Raw genomic sequence first — 12,912 nt, 5'->3', positions numbered from 1 at the left:
AAGAACCACGAAAAGTTCTTGTATTTTAAGATAAAATCTTACTCTATTAAGGAAAAAACTTCCAGCTCGCTGAAATATGTTCATTTGCTGAAAACCATCAAAACCACGAAAAGTTCTTGTATTTGAAGATAAAATCTTTTTGCTTTGAAGAAGAAAGATCTAGCTGACTGAAATAACTTCATTAGATGAAAACCAACAAAAATTGACAAGAACCACGAAAAGTTCTTGTATTTTAAGATAAAATCTTACTCTATTAAGGAAAAAACTTGCAGCTCGCTGAAATATGTTCATTTGCTGAAAACCATCAAAACCACGAAAAGTTCTTGAATTTGAAGATAAAATCTTTTTGCTTTGAAGAAGAAAGATCTAGCTGACTGAAATAAGTTCATTAGATGAAAACCAACAAAAATTGACAAGAACCACGAAAAGTTCTTGTATTTTAAGATAAAATCTTACTCTATTAAGGAAAAAACTTCCAGCTCGCTGAAATATGTTCATTTGCTGAAAACCATCAAAACCACGAAAAGTTCTTGTATTTGAAGATAAAATCTTTTTGCTTTGAAGAAGAAAGATCTAGCTGACTGAAATAAGTTCATTAGATGAAAACCAACAAAAATTGACAAGAACCACGAAAAGTTCTTGTATTTTAAGATAAAATCTTACTCTGTTAAAGAAAAAACTTCCAGCTCGCTGAAATATGTTCATTTGCTGAAAACCATCAAAACCACGAAAAGTTCTTGTATTTGAAGATAAAATCTTTTTGCTTTGAAGAAGAAAGATCTAGCTGACTGAAATAAGTTCATTAGATGAAAACCAACAAAAATTGACAAGAACCACGAAAAGTTCTTGTATTTTAAGATAAAATCTTACGCTATTAAAGAAAAAACTCCCAGCTCGCTGAAATATGTTCATTTGCTGAAAACCAACAAAACCACGAAAAGTTCTTGTATTTGAAGATAAAATCTTTTTTCTTTGAAGAAGAAAGATCTAGCTGACTGAAATAAGTTCATTAGATGAAAACCAACAAAAATTGACAAGAACCACGAAAAGTTCTTGTATTTTAAGATAAAATCTTACTCTATTAAGGAAAAAACTTCCAGCTCGCTGAAATATGTTCATTTGCTGAAAACCATCAAAACCACGAAAAGTTCTTGTATTTGAAGATAAAATCTTTTTGCTTTGAAGAAGAAAGATCTAGCTGACTGAAATAAGTTCATTAGATGAAAACCAACAAAAATTGACAAGAACCACGAAAAGTTCTTGTATTTTAAGATAAAATCTTACTCTGTTAAGGAAAAAACTCCCAGCTCGCTGAAATATGTTCATTTGCTGAAAAACAACAAAACCGCGAAAAGTTCCTGTATTTGAAGATAAAATCTTTTTTCTTTGAAGAAGAAAGATCTAGCTGACTGAAATAAGTTCATTAGATGAAAACCAACAAAAATTGACAAGAACCACGAAAAGTTCTTGTATTTTAAGATAAAATCTTACTCTATTAAGGAAAAAACTTGCAGCTCGCTGAAATATGTTCATTTGCTGAAAACCATCAAAACCACGAAAAGTTCTTGTATTTGAAGATAAAATCTTTTTGCTTTGAAGAAGAAAGATCTAGCTGACTGAAATAACTTCATTAGATGAAAACCAACAAAAATTGACAAGAACCACGAAAAGTTCTTGTATTTTAAGACAAAATCTTACTCTATTAAGGAAAAAACTTGCAGCTCGCTGAAATATGTTCATTTGCTGAAAACCATCAAAACCACGAAAAGTTCTTGAATTTGAAGATAAAATCTTTTTGCTTTGAAGAAGAAAGATCTAGCTGACTGAAATAAGTTCATTAGATGAAAACCAACAAAAATTGACAAGAACCACGAAAAGTTCTTGTATTTTAAGATAAAATCTTACTCTATTAAGGAAAAAACATCCAGCTCGCTGAAATATGTTCATTTGCTGAAAACCATCAAAACCACGAAAAGTTCTTGTATTTGAAGATAAAATCTTTTTGCTTTGAAGAAGAAAGATCTAGCTGACTGAAATAAGTTCATTAGATGAAAACCAACAAAAATTGACAAGAACCACGAAAAGTTCTTGTATTTTAAGATAAAATCTTACTCTGTTAAAGAAAAAACTTCCAGCTCGCTGAAATATGTTCATTTGCTGAAAACCATCAAAACCACGAAAAGTTCTTGTATTTGAAGATAAAATCTTTTTGCTTTGAAGAAGAAAGATCTAGCTGACTGAAATAAGTTCATTAGATGAAAACCAACAAAAATTGACAAGAACCACGAAAAGTTCTTGTATTTTAAGATAAAATCTTACGCTATTAAAGAAAAAACTCCCAGCTCGCTGAAATATGTTCATTTGCTGAAAACCAACAAAACCACGAAAAGTTCTTGTATTTGAAGATAAAATCTTTTTTCTTTGAAGAAGAAAGATCTAGCTGACTGAAATAAGTTCATTAGATGAAAACCAACAAAAATTGACAAGAACCACGAAAAGTTCTTGTATTTTAAGATAAAATCTTACTCTATTAAGGAAAAAACTTGCAGCTCGCTGAAATATGTTCATTTGCTGAAAACCATCAAAACCACGAAAAGTTCTTGAATTTGAAGATAAAATCTTTTTGCTTTGAAGAAGAAAGATCTAGCTGACTGAAATAACTTCATTAGATGAAAACCAACAAAAATTGACAAGAACCACGAAAAGTTCTTGTATTTTAAGATAAAATCTTACTCTATTAAGGAAAAAACTTGCAGCTCGCTGAAATATGTTCATTTGCTGAAAACCATCAAAACCACGAAAAGTTCTTGAATTTGAAGATAAAATCTTTTTGCTTTGAAGAAGAAAGATCTAGCTGACTGAAATAAGTTCATTAGATGAAAACCAACAAAAATTGACAAGAACCACGAAAAGTTCTTGTATTTTAAGATAAAATCTTACTCTATTAAGGAAAAAACTTCCAGCTCGCTGAAATATGTTCATTTGCTGAAAACCATCAAAACCACGAAAAGTTCTTGTATTTGAAGATAAAATCTTTTTGCTTTGAAGAAGAAAGATCTAGCTGACTGAAATAAGTTCATTAGATGAAAACCAACAAAAATTGACAAGAACCACGAAAAGTTCTTGTATTTTAAGATAAAATCTTACTCTGTTAAAGAAAAAACTTCCAGCTCGCTGAAATATGTTCATTTGCTGAAAACCATCAAAACCACGAAAAGTTCTTGTATTTGAAGATAAAATCTTTTTGCTTTGAAGAAGAAATATCTAGCTGACTGAAATAAGTTCATTAGATGAAAACCAACAAAAATTGACAAGAACCACGAAAAGTTCTTGTATTTTAAGATAAAATCTTACGCTATTAAAGAAAAAACTCCCAGCTCGCTGAAATATGTTCATTTGCTGAAAACCAACAAAACCACGAAAAGTTCTTGTATTTGAAGATAAAATCTTTTTTCTTTGAAGAAGAAAGATCTAGCTGACTGAAATAAGTTCATTAGATGAAAACCAACAAAAATTGACAAGAACCACGAAAAGTTCTTGTATTTTAAGATAAAATCTTACTCTATTAAGGAAAAAACTTCCAGCTCGCTGAAATATGTTCATTTGCTGAAAACCATCAAAACCACGAAAAGTTCTTGTATTTGAAGATAAAATCTTTTTGCTTTGAAGAAGAAAGATCTAGCTGACTGAAATAAGTTCATTAGATGAAAACCAACAAAAATTGACAAGAACCACGAAAAGTTCTTGTATTTTAAGATAAAATCTTACTCTGTTAAGGAAAAAACTCCCAGCTCGCTGAAATATGTTCATTTGCTGAAAAACAACAAAACCGCGAAAAGTTCTTGTATTTGAAGATAAAATCTTTTTTCTTTGAAGAAGAAAGATCTAGCTGACTGAAATAAGTTCATTAGATGAAAACCAACAAAAATTGACAAGAACCACGAAAAGTTCTTGTATTTTAAGATAAAATCTTACTCTATTAAGGAAAAAACTTGCAGCTCGCTGAAATATGTTCATTTGCTGAAAACCATCAAAACCACGAAAAGTTCTTGAATTTGAAGATAAAATCTTTTTGCTTTGAAGAAGAAAGATCTAGCTGACTGAAATAAGTTCATCAGATGAAAACCAACAAAAATTGACAAGAACCACGAAAAGTTCTTGTATTTTAAGATAAAATCTTACTCTATTAAGGAAAAAACTTCCAGCTCGCTGAAATATGTTCATTTGCTGAAAACCATCAAAACCACGAAAAGTTCTTGTATTTGAAGATAAAATCTTTTTGCTTTGAAGAAGAAAGATCTAGCTGACTGAAATAAGTTCATTAGATGAAAACCAACAAAAATTGACAAGAACCACGAAAAGTTCTTGTATTTTAAGATAAAATCTTACTCTATTAAGGAAAAAACTTCCAGCTCGCTGAAATATGTTCATTTGCTGAAAACCATCAAAACCACGAAAAGTTCTTGTATTTGAAGATAAAATCTTTTTGCTTTGAAGAAGAAAGATCTAGCTGACTGAAATAAGTTCATTAGATGAAAACCAACAAAAATTGACAAGAACCACGAAAAGTTCTTGTATTTTAAGATAAAATCTTACTCTGTTAAAGAAAAAACTTCCAGCTCGCTGAAATATGTTCATTTGCTGAAAACCATCAAAACCACGAAAAGTTCTTGTATTTGAAGATAAAATCTTTTTGCTTTGAAGAAGAAAGATCTAGCTGACTGAAATAAGTTCATTAGATGAAAACCAACAAAAATTGACAAGAACCACGAAAAGTTCTTGTATTTTAAGATAAAATCTTACGCTATTAAAGAAAAAACTCCCAGCTCGCTGAAATATGTTCATTTGCTGAAAACCAACAAAACCACGAAAAGTTCTTGTATTTGAAGATAAAATCTTTTTTCTTTGAAGAAGAAAGATCTAGCTGACTGAAATAAGTTCATTAGATGAAAACCAACAAAAATTGACAAGAACCACGAAAAGTTCTTGTATTTTAAGATAAAATCTTACTCTATTAAGGAAAAAACTTGCAGCTCGCTGAAATATGTTCATTTGCTGAAAACCATCAAAACCACGAAAAGTTCTTGAATTTGAAGATAAAATCTTTTTGCTTTGAAGAAGAAAGATCTAGCTGACTGAAATAACTTCATTAGATGAAAACCAACAAAAATTGACAAGAACCACGAAAAGTTCTTGTATTTTAAGATAAAATCTTACTCTATTAAGGAAAAAACTTGCAGCTCGCTGAAATATGTTCATTTGCTGAAAACCATCAAAACCACGAAAAGTTCTTGAATTTGAAGATAAAATCTTTTTGCTTTGAAGAAGAAAGATCTAGCTGACTGAAATAAGTTCATTAGATGAAAACCAACAAAAATTGACAAGAACCACGAAAAGTTCTTGTATTTTAAGATAAAATCTTACTCTATTAAGGAAAAAACTTCCAGCTCGCTGAAATATGTTCATTTGCTGAAAACCATCAAAACCACGAAAAGTTCTTGTATTTGAAGATAAAATCTTTTTGCTTTGAAGAAGAAAGATCTAGCTGACTGAAATAAGTTCATTAGATGAAAACCAACAAAAATTGACAAGAACCACGAAAAGTTCTTGTATTTTAAGATAAAATCTTACTCTGTTAAAGAAAAAACTTCCAGCTCGCTGAAATATGTTCATTTGCTGAAAACCATCAAAACCACGAAAAGTTCTTGTATTTGAAGATAAAATCTTTTTGCTTTGAAGAAGAAATATCTAGCTGACTGAAATAAGTTCATTAGATGAAAACCAACAAAAATTGACAAGAACCACGAAAAGTTCTTGTATTTTAAGATAAAATCTTACGCTATTAAAGAAAAAACTCCCAGCTCGCTGAAATATGTTCATTTGCTGAAAACCAACAAAACCACGAAAAGTTCTTGTATTTGAAGATAAAATCTTTTTTCTTTGAAGAAGAAAGATCTAGCTGACTGAAATAAGTTCATTAGATGAAAACCAACAAAAATTGACAAGAACCACGAAAAGTTCTTGTATTTTAAGATAAAATCTTACTCTATTAAGGAAAAAACTTCCAGCTCGCTGAAATATGTTCATTTGCTGAAAACCATCAAAACCACGAAAAGTTCTTGTATTTGAAGATAAAATCTTTTTGCTTTGAAGAAGAAAGATCTAGCTGACTGAAATAAGTTCATTAGATGAAAACCAACAAAAATTGACAAGAACCACGAAAAGTTCTTGTATTTTAAGATAAAATCTTACTCTGTTAAGGAAAAAACTCCCAGCTCGCTGAAATATGTTCATTTGCTGAAAAACAACAAAACCGCGAAAAGTTCTTGTATTTGAAGATAAAATCTTTTTTCTTTGAAGAAGAAAGATCTAGCTGACTGAAATAAGTTCATTAGATGAAAACCAACAAAAATTGACAAGAACCACGAAAAGTTCTTGTATTTTAAGATAAAATCTTACTCTATTAAGGAAAAAACTTGCAGCTCGCTGAAATATGTTCATTTGCTGAAAACCATCAAAACCACGAAAAGTTCTTGAATTTGAAGATAAAATCTTTTTGCTTTGAAGAAGAAAGATCTAGCTGACTGAAATAAGTTCATTAGATGAAAACCAACAAAAATTGACAAGAACCACGAAAAGTTCTTGTATTTTAAGATAAAATCTTACTCTATTAAGGAAAAAACTTCCAGCTCGCTGAAATATGTTCATTTGCTGAAAACCATCAAAACCACGAAAAGTTCTTGTATTTGAAGATAAAATCTTTTTGCTTTGAAGAAGAAAGATCTAGCTGACTGAAATAAGTTCATTAGATGAAAACCAACAAAAATTGACAAGAACCACGAAAAGTTCTTGTATTTTAAGATAAAATCTTAGGCTATTAAAGAAAAAACTTCCAGCTCGCTGAAATCTGTTCATTTGCTGAAAACCATCAAAACCACGAAAAGTTCTTGTATTTGAAGATAAAATCTTTTTGCTTTGAAGAAGAAAGATCTAGCTGACTGAAATAAGTTCATGAGATGAAAACCAACTAAAATTGACAAGAACCACGAAAATGTCTTGTATTTTAAGATAAAATCTTACTCTATTAAGGAAAAAACTTCCAGCTCGCTGAAATATGTTCATTTGCTGAAAACCAACAAAACCACCAAAAGTTCTTGTATTTGAAGATAAAATCTTTTTGCTTTGAACAAGAAAGATCCAGATGACTGAAATAAGTTCATTCGATGAAAACCAACAAAAATTGACAAGAACCACGAAAAGTTCTTGTATTTTAAGATAAAATCTTAGGCTATTAAAGAAAAAACTTCCAGCTCGCTGAAATCTGTTCATTTGCTGAAAACCATCAAAACCACGAAAAGTTCTTGTATTTGAAGATAAAATCTTTTTGCTTTGAAGAAGAAAGATCTAGCTGACTGAAATAAGTTCATTAGATGAAAACCAACAAAAATTGACAAGAACCACGAAAAGTTCTTGTATTTTAAGATAAAATCTTACTCTATTCAGGAAAAAACTTCCAGCTCGCTGAAATATGTTCATTTGCTGAAAACCATCAAAACCACGAAAAGTTCTTGTATTTGAAGATAAAATCTTTTTGCTTTGAAGAAGAAAGATCTAGCTGACTGAAATAAGTTCATTAGATGAAAACCAACAAAAATTGACAAGAACCACGAAAAGTTCTTGTATTTTAAGATAAAATCTTACTCTATTAAGGAAAAAACTTCCAGCTCGCTGAAATATGTTCATTTGCAGAAAACCATCAAAACCACGAAAAGTTCTTGTATTTGAAGATAAAATCTTTTTGCTTTGAAGAAGAAAGATCTGGCTGACTGAAATAAGTTCATTAGATGAAAACCAACAAAAAGTGACAAGAACCACGAAAAGTTCTTGTATTTTAAGATAAAATCTTACTCTGTTAAAGAAAAAACTCCCAGCTCGCTGAAATATGTTCATTTGCTGAAAAACAACAAAACCGCGAAAAGTTATTGTATTTGAAGATAAAATCTTTTTGCTTTGAAGAAGAAAGATCTAGCTGACTGAAATAAGTTCATTAGATGAAAACCAACAAAAATTGACAAGAACCATGAAAAGTTCTTGTATTTTAAGATAAAATCTTACTCTATTAAGGAAAAAACTTCCAGCTCGCTGAAATATGTTCATTTGCTGAAAACCATCAAAACCACGAAAAGTTCTTGTATTTGAAGATAAAATCTTTTTGCTTTGAAGAAGAAAGATCTAGCTGACTGAAATAAGTTCATTAGATGAAAACCAACAAAAATTGACAAGAACCACGAAAAGTTCTTGTATTTTAAGATAAAATCTTACTCTATTAAGGAAAAAACTTGCAGCTCGCTGAAATATGTTCATTTGCTGAAAACCAACAAAACCACGAAAAGTTCTTGTATTTGAAGATAAAATCTTTTTTCTTTGAAGAAGAAAGATCTAGCTGACTGAAATAAGTTAATTAGATGAAAACCAACAAAAATTGACAAGAACCACGAAAAGTTCTTGTATTTTAAGATAAAATCTTACTCTATTAAGGAAAAAACTTCCAGCTCGCTGAAATATGTTCATTTGCTGAAAACCATCAAAACCACGAAAAGTTCTTGAATTTGAAGATAAAATCTTTTTGCTTTGAAGAAGAAAGATCTAGCTGACTGAAATAAGTTCATGAGATGAAAACCAACAAAAATTGACAAGAACCACGAAAAGTTCTTGTATTTTAAGATAAAATCTTACTCTATTAAGGAAAAAACTTCCAGCTCGCTGAAATATGTTCATTTGCTGAAAACCTTCAAAACCACGAAAAGTTCTTGTATTTGAAGATAAAATCTTTTTGCTTTGAAGAAGAAAGATCTAGCTGACTGAAATAAGTTCATTAGATGAAAACCAACAAAAATTGACAAGAACCACGAAAAGTTCTTGTATTTTAAGATAAAATCTTAGGCTTTTAAAGAAAAAACTTCCAGCTCGCTGAAATCTGTTCATTTACTGAAAACCATCAAAACCACGAAAAGTTCTTGTATTTGAAGATAAAATCTTTTTGCTTTGAAGAAGAAAGATCCAGCTGACTGAAATAAGTTCATTAGATGAAAACCAACAAAAATTGACAAGAACCACGAAAAGTTCTTGTATTTTAAGATAAAATCTTACTCGATTCAGGAAAAAACTTCCAGCTCGCTGAAATATGTTCATTTGCTGAAAACCATCAAAACCACGAAAAGTTCTTGTATTTGAAGATAAAATCTTTTTGCTTTGAAGAAGAAAGATCTAGCTGACTGAAATAAGTTCATTAGATGAAAACCAACAAAAATTGACAAGAACCACGAAAAGTTCTTGTATTTTAAGATAAAATCTTACGCTATTAAAGAAAAACTCCCAGCTTGCTGAAATATGTTCATTTGCTGAAAACCATCAAAACCACGAAAAGTTCTTGAATTTGAAGATAAAATCTTTTTGCTTTGAAGAAGAAAGATCTAGCTGACTGAAATAAGTTCATTAGATGAAAACCAACAAAAATTGACAAGAACCACGAAAAGTTCTTGTATTTTAAGATAAAATCTTACTCTATTAAGGAAAAAACTTCCAGCTCGCTGAAATATGTTCATTTGCTGAAAACCATCAAAACCACGAAAAGTTCTTGTATTTGAAGATAAAATCTTTTTGCTTTGAAGAAGAAAGATCTAGCTGACTGAAATAAGTTCATTAGATGAAAACCAACAAAAATTGACAAGAACCACGAAAAGTTCTTGTATTTTAAGATAAAATCTTACGCTATTAAAGAAAAAACTCCCAGCTCGCTGAAATATGTTCATTTGCTGAAAACCAACAAAACCACGAAAAGTTCTTGTATTTGAAGATAAAATCTTTTTTCTTTGAAGAAGAAAGATCTAGCTGACTGAAATAAGTTCATTAGATGAAAACCAACAAAAATTGACAAGAACCACGAAAAGTTCTTGTATTTTAAGATAAAATCTTACTCTATTAAGGAAAAAACTTGCAGCTCGCTGAAATATGTTCATTTGCTGAAAACCATCAAAACCACGAAAAGTTCTTGAATTTGAAGATAAAATCTTTTTGCTTTGAAGAAGAAAGATCTAGCTGACTGAAATAAGTTCATTAGATGAAAACCAACAAAAATTGACAAGAACCACGAAAAGTTCTTGTATTTTAAGATAAAATCTTACTCTATTAAGGAAAAAACTTCCAGCTCGCTGAAATATGTTCATTTGCTGAAAACCATCAAAACCACGAAAAGTTCTTGTATTTGAAGATAAAATCTTTTTGCTTTGAAGAAGAAAGATCTAGCTGACTGAAATAACTTCATTAGATGAAAACCAACAAAAATTGACAAGAACCACGAAAAGTTCTTGTATTTTAAGATAAAATCTTACTCTATTAAGGAAAAAACTTGCAGCTCGCTGAAATATGTTCATTTGCTGAAAACCATCAAAACCACGAAAAGTTCTTGAATTTGAAGATAAAATCTTTTTGCTTTGAAGAAGAAAGATCTAGCTGACTGAAATAAGTTCATTAGATGAAAACCAACAAAAATTGACAAGAACCACGAAAAGTTCTTGTATTTTAAGATAAAATCTTACTCTATTAAGGAAAAAACTTCCAGCTCGCTGAAATATGTTCATTTGCTGAAAACCATCAAAACCACGAAAAGTTCTTGTATTTGAAGATAAAATCTTTTTGCTTTGAAGAAGAAAGATCTAGCTGACTGAAATAAGTTCATTAGATGAAAACCAACAAAAATTGACAAGAACCACGAAAAGTTCTTGTATTTTAAGATAAAATCTTACTCTGTTAAAGAAAAAACTTCCAGCTCGCTGAAATATGTTCATTTGCTGAAAACCATCAAAACCACGAAAAGTTCTTGTATTTGAAGATAAAATCTTTTTGCTTTGAAGAAGAAAGATCTAGCTGACTGAAATAAGTTCATTAGATGAAAACCAACAAAAATTGACAAGAACCACGAAAAGTTCTTGTATTTTAAGATAAAATCTTACGCTATTAAAGAAAAAACTCCCAGCTCGCTGAAATATGTTCATTTGCTGAAAACCAACAAAACCACGAAAAGTTCTTGTATTTGAAGATAAAATCTTTTTTCTTTGAAGAAGAAAGATCTAGCTGACTGAAATAAGTTCATTAGATGAAAACCAACAAAAATTGACAAGAACCACGAAAAGTTCTTGTATTTTAAGATAAAATCTTACTCTATTAAGGAAAAAACTTCCAGCTCGCTGAAATATGTTCATTTGCTGAAAACCATCAAAACCACGAAAAGTTCTTGTATTTGAAGATAAAATCTTTTTGCTTTGAAGAAGAAAGATCTAGCTGACTGAAATAAGTTCATTAGATGAAAACCAACAAAAATTGACAAGAACCACGAAAAGTTCTTGTATTTTAAGATAAAATCTTACTCTGTTAAGGAAAAAACTCCCAGCTCGCTGAAATATGTTCATTTGCTGAAAAACAACAAAACCGCGAAAAGTTCTTGTATTTGAAGATAAAATCTTTTTTCTTTGAAGAAGAAAGATCTAGCTGACTGAAATAAGTTCATTAGATGAAAACCAACAAAAATTGACAAGAACCACGAAAAGTTCTTGTATTTTAAGATAAAATCTTAGGCTATTAAAGAAAAAACTTCCAGCTCGCTGAAATCTGTTCATTTGCTGAAAACCATCAAAACCACGAAAAGTTCTTGAATTTGAAGATAAAATCTTTTTGCTTTGAAGAAGAAAGATCAAGCCGACTGAAATAAGTTCATCAGATGAAAACCAACAAAAATTGACAAGAACCACGAAAAGTTCTTGTATTTTAAGATAAAATCTTACTCTATTAAGGAAAAAACTTCCAGCTCGCTGAAATATGTTCATTTGCTGAAAACCATCAAAACCACGAAAAGTTCTTGTATTTGAAGATAAAATCTTTTTGCTTTGAAGAAGAAAGATCTAGCTGACTGAAATAAGTTCATTAGATGAAAACCAACAAAAATTGACAAGAACCACGAAAAGTTCTTGTATTTTAAGATAAAATCTTACTCTATTAAGGAAAAAACTTCCAGCTCGCTGAAATATGTTCATTTGCTAAAAACCATCAAAACCACGAAAAGTTCTTGTATTTGAAGATAAAATCTTTTTGCTTTGAAGAAGAAAGATCTAGCTGACTGAAATAAGTTCATTAGATGAAAACCAACAAAAATTGACAAGAACCACGAAAAGTTCTTGTATTTTAAGATAAAATCTTACTCTATTAAGGAAAAAACTTCCAGCTCGCTGAAATCTGTTCATTTGCTGAAAACCATCAAAACCACGAAAAGTTCTTGTATTTGAAGATAAAATCTTTTTGCTTTGAAGAAGAAAGATCTAGCTGACTGAAATAAGTTCATTATATGAAAACCAACAAAAATTGACAAGAAACACGAAAAGTTCTTGTATTTTAAGATAAAATCTTACTCTATTAAGGAAAAAACTTCCAGCTCGCTGAAATCTGTTCATTTGCTGAAAACCATCAAAACCACGAAAAGTTCTTGAATTTGAAGATAAAATGTTTTGCTTTGAAGAAGAAAGATCTAGCTGACTGAAATAAGTTCATTAGATGAAAACCAACAAAAATTGACAAGAACCACGAAAAGTTCTTGTATTTTAAGATAAAATCTTACTCTATTAAGGAAAAAACTTCCAGCTCGCTGAAATATGTTCATTTGCTAAAAACCATCAAAACCACGAAAAGTTCTTGTATTTGAAGATAAAATCTTTTTGCTTTGAAGAAGAAAGATCTAGCTGACTGAAATAAGTTCATTAGATGAAAACCAACAAAAATTGACAAGAACCACGAAAAGTTCTTGTATTTTAAGATAAAATCTTACTCTATTAAGGAAAAAACTTCCAGCTCGCTGAAATCTGT

Source organism: Heptranchias perlo, unplaced genomic scaffold (assembly GCF_035084215.1).
Source record: "Heptranchias perlo isolate sHepPer1 unplaced genomic scaffold, sHepPer1.hap1 HAP1_SCAFFOLD_66, whole genome shotgun sequence".
NCBI classification, from domain to species: Eukaryota; Metazoa; Chordata; class Chondrichthyes; order Hexanchiformes; family Hexanchidae; genus Heptranchias; species Heptranchias perlo.
The sequence above is the reverse complement of the archived record's forward strand: the minus strand, read 5'-3'. Positions refer to the sequence as shown.